The sequence below is a fragment of the Astatotilapia calliptera genome, chromosome 16 (genome assembly GCF_900246225.1).
Source record: "Astatotilapia calliptera chromosome 16, fAstCal1.2, whole genome shotgun sequence".
Lineage (NCBI taxonomy): Eukaryota > Metazoa > Chordata > Actinopteri > Cichliformes > Cichlidae > Astatotilapia > Astatotilapia calliptera.
The window spans coordinates 34,605,695-34,615,687 of NC_039317.1; positions in this window are offsets into that span (position 1 = coordinate 34,605,695).

Sequence of the window (9,993 nt, forward strand, 5' to 3'; positions counted from 1 at the left end):
GCAGCAGCGCATCACTGCGAAGGCTACATGCAAATTTCATACACTGCAAATTTATGAACCTCATTCACGGAGCGAGCCCGTTTGGTGCAGGAACATGAGTCGTACGCGGCTTCCTGTTTAACAGACGCTGCAAACACACCCTGAAAATCAGAACCTCAGGACGCACGTTCATATTTTGATAATTGCTGTCCAGCACCCACCGACAGTCCTCGGTGCCCCCGTCACCGCTGCCACCCACCCATCTGTGGAGTTACTTTAGCTCAATTAATACCTGCTGGGCACATTTGATAAAAGTGCACAGGAGCAGAGTCTAAAGGCAAAGTGAAGTCACAAAAAGATGTTTTTAATCAATTTCCAATTAAGAAGTCACCCCTATCTGTAGGACCACTGGTAACAGAGTCAGAGTGGAGGAAGTGGGGGCCTGGGAGGTGGGGCTGATCCTACAGGGATTATTCATTTCCATATAAATGAGCTGGTAAAATCGTGGCTGTTTCTCAGGATTCATTACTGACCACGAGATGAACACGAGGAGAGGCCACGTTCACTTTTTAAAATTTTGCTTTCTTTACAGCTGATTGTGATGCTGATAAAACTGTTTGATTCTTCTCTCAGAGAGGGCACGCAGAGTGCAGATGCTGCTTTCTTGTAACAAGCTGGAGTCGAGCAGTTATTCATTACCCCCAAGCAAACACAAACCTTTAGTGGCAGAGATAACGAGAGTCACCGCGAGTCCAAGGACCCAGTGGCATTTTCTTGTGCTAGCTATCCACTTACATGAGTGTCAAGATTCTCTCTCGTTCTGTGTCTCATTCCACAAACAAACAGGACGCTGGTGGTTATTTCCTGAACCAGAAATAGCAAGATTATTATTTCAAATCTCCATCTATTTAATATTTAATAATCAAACACCCATAAAGTGCCATGCAGGACGCTGATATTTTTACTTTGTTTGCTCAGACTGATGAAGCACGGCTGTTTTAAAGACCCCAACACGGCTGCTAAACTAACACAACACAAAGAAACAGAAACAGCTCATACTTTATGTAAGCAAAACACCTGCTTTATTCAAAATGGTCAATCAGTGCATCAGAACAGGGTTTGTACAGTTGAGCTTCAGAGTGAATATTTAGTATGTCTGGCCATGTTACCGCATCATGGATCAAACTTCAGAAAGCTGGAGAACTACTGCCCAAGAAACTTAAAACAAGAAAAACAACATAAGGAAAAAGGGCTCAAGACTATTGCACAGTGCACACACTGAGTTATGTTATCTTTGGTAGATTTGTCAAAAAGAGAAAGTTGGTTCCTCAGTATTTTGTTTAAGTGCTTAAAGAAAACCTGAACTGGTCTTTGTATATTTGGATCCACAGAGCCGGGAAACAGTCGCTGTGAGGGCAGGAGAGGGCGGTCTAAAATACCTCAGCTTTATTTTCTCTATTTCAGTTGTAAATACAGAAGTAAGACAAATCTGATCTTTGCACTGACACAAACAGGCTGAGGTGAAGTGCCAGCTCTATATGCCACACATATACTAACAACTACATCACCTGATGTTTTAAAAATGCTGAAATCCAACAATATGTCATCGTTGTCACAGTAAACACCTTTCGTTCTGACCTTACCTCAGGGACAGGTGGGCAGCCGCTGCACTCTGGCTCCAGCTCAAATGACATCGCTGCTTTTAGGAAAGTCACAGACAAACTATGGAAGCTACATGTGAAAGGAAATGAATGCTATGAAGTGGGAATGAGGCCTTGAACAGATTTTCGTTTCATGCTGAGAGAAACCAATAAAACTTTCCCAGAGAAGACGCTGCTGTTCCCATAAAAGGACAGTCAATCCTTTATAAGAAGGACGGATCAAACAAATACGGAGCACAACACTGTAATCATTTAGAAAAGTTAGACACAGCTGTTTGCTCACTGATACGTGACTCTCTGATTTGTGTTTAACAGACGGTGAGGTTTGAATCTGCACAAACAGCCCAAATGCAGAAAAGAGGTGGATGTTCAGCACGCGCAGATTTAAAATATATTTAATAATTAAGGAAGACTACAGAGGGGCCATTGTCTCACGGTGTGTCACTAACTCCATACAAACAAGCTTTGTAGGATAAATCTGCTGCTAGTGTCATGTACACCACTCGTACTACTATTAACTGCAGCACTGCTGCGAGCACTAACCACAGACACGGACAAACAACTCTGAACGAGACATCGCTGATCAGACAGAAACCGACGTACAGAAAAACTCCCTCGTCCTACTTTTATGTTTTATCAACGTCCTTGCGTGTGCGTGTGTGCGTGTGGTCCTGCCTGTTGCACGATGATGGATGTGTCATCGTTGTCTGCAGCAGTGAGGTAAGGTGTGCTCGGGGTCTGCTGTGCAGCCATATGGCAGATCAGCCTCTCCGGCACGACTCCAGCCTAACAAAGAGACGCCCCTGTGGTTTCTACAAGGTCCATTCATGGTCCGAGGGTTTGATCACAACTCTCTTTTGTCTGTATGTAACTCAGATTTATTAATGCAGCACTTCTCTAGTTATATAAGAGCACGTAGGACTGCTTTTAGGATGTCATCCTGTGAATTAACAAAACACAATCTGGGAAAAAGTCACGATGCCTCTATCCAACTAATCACAAACGACCGCTCCTCTGGCAAACACACCCAACTATGTAAACGCTCCACAGGTTTGGAGAAAATCATGTCTGTAAGAACGCCACGACTGGGTCAGCCTGACCGGGTGGTGGCGTTGGAATGCTCCAATGAGCCTAATCCTGATCTCAACCCCACAGAGAGTCGTTTGAGTGACAGAGTGTGACAGCTTAGTCCCACAGGATGACATCTGGAGGTTCTGCCAGTCCATGAGGAGGCGCATGACTGCCATGACCCCCACATAGCAAAACTGGTATGGCCCACACAATATGCTTACACATGGCCCACATACCGCAGAGAATGACGGCCCTTTTCATTAAAAGGTAAAGAGAAGCATTACGACCGCTGAGTGTTTGTTTTAGGTAACAGTAACTTTATTCTTACAATCCTTTGAAACACAGAGTTAAAGTGTTTCCCAGTTTGAATAAAAGACACACACTGATGATAAGTGCACTTTCCAACACACGGTTGCACATTCATCCCAACACACAAAAGCAGAGCGCTGTATGTTAGTGAGCGCTGGCTAGTTCTGATCTGCACCAATGGGAGACGAGCTGTGGACGACTGAGAGAGTGAGTGAGAATTAAAGTTTGATCTAAATGATAACTAACTATCCTGACTTAATATGGTTAAATCATGAATTTACTGTGATTAACACTGTTATACCTGCTGAACCATTAATAGGAACTATGTGACTGAGTGAAGCAGGCTGACAGGACCCAAACGTCACGCCACGATCACAGCGAGCACCGTCATCCACACATGCACAAAACAGGGCGTGGCCAGCCGACCAAGATTACTCCAAGAGCGTCTCAACGACTCGTTCAGGAGGTCATAAAGATAACTTTGATCCTAAATAACTGAAATCATCATTTAAAAACTGTATTTTGTATTTACTCAAGTTAATTTTGACTAATATTAAAATGTATTTGTCAAAAAAGAAACAAAGAAATCAGGTAAATGTTTTACACACGTAAAGTCAAACTTTCCAGATTAGATCTGAAATCATTTGATTGAGTTTATTTCTCATTTCCACTTATTAGAAAACACGTTAAGCCACAGATGTCCCAGGTGACCGACATCCACACACAGTCCACACCTGTGGCTGATCCAGAATCAGTTGTTACCCTTACAGCCAGGAGTCTGGAGAGTGGGAGGACACAGCAGCCCACAGAGGAGCAGGAAGGACGTGAGCTCAGAAAAACTTCACAGGAAGTGAAAACTGTGGCTGCGAGTCATCATCATCATCATCATCATTTCATCGATTCTGATCATTTCATCATAAACGTGGTGTCAGGTTACCTGGAGAGTGTGACTGTGAGTGTGCATGCTCTGTGGCAGACGGGCGACCTGTGGCAGCGGAAACATGATGATGGAATCACGTATGGAGATGACGATGGCACGACTGACCGAAGGGCTGCGATTTATATAAAACAGTGTGATGACAGAAACGGCCCGAGTCCGAGAACAGCAGGAAACAGATATTTAATCCCTCATTTTTACAGGTATGATTCGTCTCCCGAGCACAGACTTTATGCTTTGACTTGATTGTGAAGGAAATTAACGATCGCACCTTTCCTCACAGGCTGAAACACATCTCTGGGTTCATGTGCGCACACACAGCCTGAGTCACACATTAATGAATAATTGTTTCCTGAGAGGCTTTAACGTTGAATTTTGCCAGGAGACACAAACGAGGCTTTTGTTTGGTGGCATAGAAACAAGTCCCAGCGTTATTCAACTGTTGACTCAGTATAGAGATGTACACTCGTGGGACTTCTCCCACTGGGCTGAGAGGTGGGAGGGAAAAAGTGTGACGCCGGAGCGGCACCATGAAGAGAAACAACGACACACAGACAATATTCCTGGAGACGCAACTTTTTCTGACTTTCCAGGAAGAATTCAGGTCCTTTCCCTGTTTCACCCTCTGAGGTTTCCACCGTCTATCCTCAGAGGCAAACTTTATCTTTTCTTTTTAACCCTGTGACACTAAATATATTGAACACGTGAGCTTTTCAGAACACTTTGTTTTGTCTGAAGGTTCAATAAATACTGGAAATCTTTTAAAAACTGGCAAATTTCCCCGCAATCATTTCATGGTTGAGGTTGAACGGGGAGCTGAACTTAGTTCTTCTGCTCACAGATGATGTTTCAGATGGAAACAGCTGATGTCTTCAAAGCAGCTGATCACATTTTGCAGCACAGACACATCCAAGTATCAGAGGTTAGACAGATGGTGAGTATTTAGCGCCGGTAAAACAGTGTACATGAACCACTGAACAGCTAAAGGTGAACAAAGGCAGAGCGGCTGAATGTAAGAGCAGGTGATCGAGCCGCGCACACAGGCTGGTTGGGAGGCAGCGACGGCAGGCGTCAGCTAACAGCCTGTGGAGCAATAATGTTTCAAACAGATACTCAAACCTGTACTTAATATTCTGCATACTGGAAGGTTGATAAGGCCGACGCAGGTGATGGATCACGAGGAGAAGAACCTCAGTGTGGACAGCTACTGGTATTACGCTGCAGCCCTGCTGAGGCCGAGCAAAGGTCTGTCACGTGTCACCAAAACATGAGTGCAGAGTTTACTGTAACATGTCTGAAGGTGCAGTTACAACGAAGGCCTTTTAACGAACGCCAAATCAATGGAGAAGTGAAAATCACTCTAAAGCTTATTAGTGAAGAAGAGGCTGCGTGGATCTCCCAGTTCTTGGAGAAGAGAAGCACGATCAAAGGTCAGTAATCCACTTAAAGCAGCTCTCAGGAGCCCTTCGACTCCCAGCACAGGAACAGTGATCCACTGTGACAAACCGAAGCGTGATTCATTGCTTCAGATGAGGCAAACGCATCGAGGACATCATGAGAAATGTTTGTTGAGCATTTTGTGATTATTTACAATAGAGCCGTCTAATTATTACAGGTGAAATCAGCCCAGGCTGGAGTCTGCGTAGAGTTAAAGCAGCGCGGCCTTTCTTCACTGTAAACACGCACACCCTGACCTCATTCGTTTAAAAAGCAGATGATTTGTGCTGAGAAAACTCAAAGAAAACTACAACGCAATGCTTCCTGGGAAAAGGCTGAATTCCAACCCTGCTGCTCTGCAAGCTTACGCCTCGCATGGTCGTGCAGTCGGCCTGCGTGGAACATTCGGCGGCCCTCAGACCGTACGTTTGACATCCTTGCTATGAGGTCGGCCCACACGTTCACAAACATTCATCCTTCAGTTTGAACTGAAGTGTAAGACGAATACTTCACGATGTTAACAGCAGGTGTAGAAAGGCTCGTGCTGAGTGTCAGGCCGAGGTGAACACGCCTCCTCAGACGCGTCACTGTCCTCGGCTGGTGCGGACGAGTGGAGAGACTATCGTCAGCAAATAAGGGGAAAATGGTTCTTTGAGCCTGGACGTGAAATACTTGAGTAAAAGGTGAACCACCGCTGAGGAGGAGCACAAATTCTTTCTGTGACCAGAGCTCAGCTTGGCCAGCTGTGGTCAGCCACTCGGACCCTGGCACATACCTCCACACAGCTGCTGCTTCACCTGAGTGCAGCACTTCATCCTTATGTTGCCTCATTCGTCTGTATGAACACGCTGAGCTGCAAACGCTGGTCCTCAACGCTTCACTTGACCTCCTGCAGTGCATTTGGACATTAATTGGAGAAGTAATTTGGAAGCTTTATCTATTTAATCTCAGTAATCACAGCCAGGTGGTGCAGGCGTAGCACAGCATTTCCAGACTGTGCAAAGACCCTGTGTGGTGTTTTTTCCCTGCGGCCCTCCAAAAGACACGAAATCCTCCACAGCTCGTCCGTTCTTGTCTTTGCTGCCCGGCCGTGCCCCACCTCCACCTCTTGCTCCACATTAGCTGGGATAGGCTCCAGCGCCCCTCGCGACCCTGAAAAGGATAAGCGGAAGCGAATGGATGGATGGATGGATGGACTCCAGCTCTTTAGCTGCTATCACAGCTGCTGGTGGCATCCAGAGACTGATGGCATGGAGAAATTTGAGCTTGTAGAAACTCCTCATTCCAGCGATCATTAGATTTCTCTCCTGTAGATTAAATATTCTCAGCTTTTGAAAAGCTCAGATTGTGCGATCAAAGGAAACCGAAGACAGAACGAGGGTCGATCACTCGGTCGTTAATCCTCGGCTTTTATTGGATAAGAGTGATGAAGACACCTGCAATCAATCAATCCTTATGCAATCAAACCTCTGAAGCATCACTCATTATAAAGTGCCGTTGTACGTCTCCACTCACACCCACTCACAGACACCGTGGGGGTGGGGATGCATTGCTTTACACCACCCTCTCCCAAATCCTGTGAAACGCTGCTTTCTGTCAGGATGTCACACTTTTTTTTAAGCAGCCAAATGAGGTCAGATCCATGCATGAATATGAACATGTTTATTCTCCTGCAGGAAAATAGCACCAAGACGCCATCAGGGGAGAAATCTTCTTAAACCCTGTTAAATCCCATTAAAGCACAATAACCTCACAGCACCTCTCAGTACGCCATAGTCTACCTGATCTTCAGGGTCTCCTGATTTTTTGCAGCTCTGTGGATTCCCCACCGAGTTCTCTTCGCTCTCCCTGTAACCCACACTCAGACTTGCCTTGGCAGATCAATGGAGCAGCATGAGGTTAGGATTTTAATTGAGCTGTCCTGAAGGGTGGGGGTGGTTTTAATGAGGCCAGGGCCTGTTTTCATCCTGACCTTTGAGGCTGTGCTCTACAGGTGTCCATCCTCTAACTTAAAAGGAATGTATGGGCTTGTAGGGTTACCCCAGAGGTGTCAGCCCTCACAAGTGTGTCTGCAGCTTGACATTTTCACCTGAATGAAAGTCTCAGCCAGGTTTTTTAACCTGTTACACTGTATTCAGTGTTTCTGATACCTGTGTTATCATTTAGCAAGGAGGATGGTTTGCACTCACGCACCACCCAAACCAAAAATCCGATTGTGCACAATATTAATAAATGACACAAGAACACGGCTGCTTTGTTCACGTAATCATATTTTTGTCACCACCAGCTTAAAGAACAACACAAACAGTCAGTGAGCACCAGCTCCACAGAGACCAGCACAGGACACTGGCTGTGCAAAGGTGTGCTGGGGACTGTGCAGCATTCAGCAGCAGGATGAGACGGGGTGCACAGCTGGGACAGTGCACAGGAGCATCTGTGCCACATATGGACTAAAAGACCCGACGGGAGTGAAAACGAGGCTCAGATGTTAGCAGGTCTAAAGTTTCTTTAATGTGAAATTAAAGCAGATTTAACCAAATAACTTGTCCACTGAACTCTTGAAATCCATCTGAGGCATCAGGTACAAGTGTCATTACAAACCACTGCTGCAAACGAGTGAAGTAAAAGTCACCATCATAAGAAAACTAAGTCAGCTCGTCCCACAAAAACCATGATGACATCGTCAGCCTGGTCATCAGCGCTAAGTGCAGCCAGGCAGTTTCAGCAGCCAGTCAGCCCACAGTCTGAGAGCCAGCACACTGAGCACACAGACGCATCAGACCAGAGGGAAATAAACAAGCCATATACAGTATCAAAGTAATCTATTACTTGTGTTTGTGCTTCCTGAGATTGTAAAAAGTACTCGAGAGCAGTGACACCGTCATCATTTTCACACAAAGACATCTCTGCACATGCTCCACAGGCCCATCAGGCCAGCATCAGTGTCAGAGTTCACGGTGAGGGGATTCTGCAGGTGATCCTTAGCGGGGGGTGGAGCCTATCCCTATTAAGCACACGTGTTTGAACCTGCGCAAACATGCAAACGGTGGAGGTGAACGCAGGCAACAGTGCTAACCACAATGCTGCCTTTATTCAGGATGCAGCCTACACCCTGCTGTACTCGCTGTGTTCATTCGGCAGGCATCAATAAATAACGTGACCTGGATATGAGCCGACAGCAGGAACGATTTGACCACAGTGGCGTCTCCTGAAGCTTTTATTTACTTGCTCGACTCGATTGCTGTGCCTCAGTAAACAGGCAGATTTGTCAAACAGCCGTGCTTTGTTTGTAAAATATCAAAGTCATTACGTAAGAAATTATATCAGAAAGAAAGGGTGTGGGCATGCACTTTGTTCCCATATATCCTGCAGGTTTTAGGTCTCACCCTGGATATCACACCTGAACCACATGATTAGCTATTCCCAGGCCTCTGGAGAACTTCAGGGCATGTTGAGGTCATTCAGCCATTTAAATCAGCTGTGCTGGATCAAGGACACATCTAAACCTGCAGGACACCGGCCCTCGAGGCCTGGAGTTGGACATCCCTGCCATATATACACATGTGATCTCTGTGATGAAGACAAAGGGGTTTATTTTCTGAACAGCTCGTTGTTGAAACGTTTGCACAGAAATCTGGACTAAAATGTAAAACCTACAAACTCTTGTGTGAAATCAATGGTGCTACGTTTGCGTTGATGAAGGATTATGGGTATGCGACATCTTTTTAAACACTCACTTCACTGTTTTTGTCCATGATGACTTCTGTCCTCTGAAGTTCAGCACAGGTAGGCTTTCTTTGCATTAGCTGGTTTAACAAAACGGGCTTCTCAGTGCACTTAAAAAGTATTTTATGCATCATTCGAGTCTTCTTCCCCACAAAATGGATCAAGTGAGCACCGCCTGCTCCAACCAGACAGAGACGGGTGACAGAGAGCTGCACAGGTTACACGTGCACAACACTCAGGACCCTGTACGTACAGGAATCTGTGCGAATGCTTCACTTCCACATTATGTTTTCAACATGTTACCATGGCGATCAAAACCCACCACCACCGCAATGAAAACTGGTACAGAGGACGAGTGCACAATTTCCATGAAAGCAGCTGTCACCGTGGTAACTGATGCTGAACGCGGCCCGAACAGGAGCGGCTTATCAGAGCGTTGGTTTAAAATCAGCAGGAAGTGCCGCGTTCTTCTAATTCACATTAAGTTTTAGATGAAACCAGATCACATGACACAGGGTTTTACGTGGGTAAACTGACAAAGTCAAACGTTATTAAAACCACTGAAGCCCAGGTAGAGTGACAGGTGTGCAAAGTGCACGTTTCCACTTGGTGATGAAGAAGCTTTATTCTTACCTGCTGCTGAGCCTCTGCTGAAACTGCAGCTACGGCAACACAGAATAAATCAAACAAAACGTTTCCTCTGTCGACAAAGCAACTCCCACTTCTCGTTTTTAGCCTCTGCAACAGTAACAAGCTGGAACATGTAAAACCCAAGATTAACACTGCAGAAGATTGTTAGTCGCTTTTCTTTGTGGCATTTGTGCAGTTTGCCGTTCAAGTTTTATGACCTTTACAGAAGTTTTGTCATCTGAT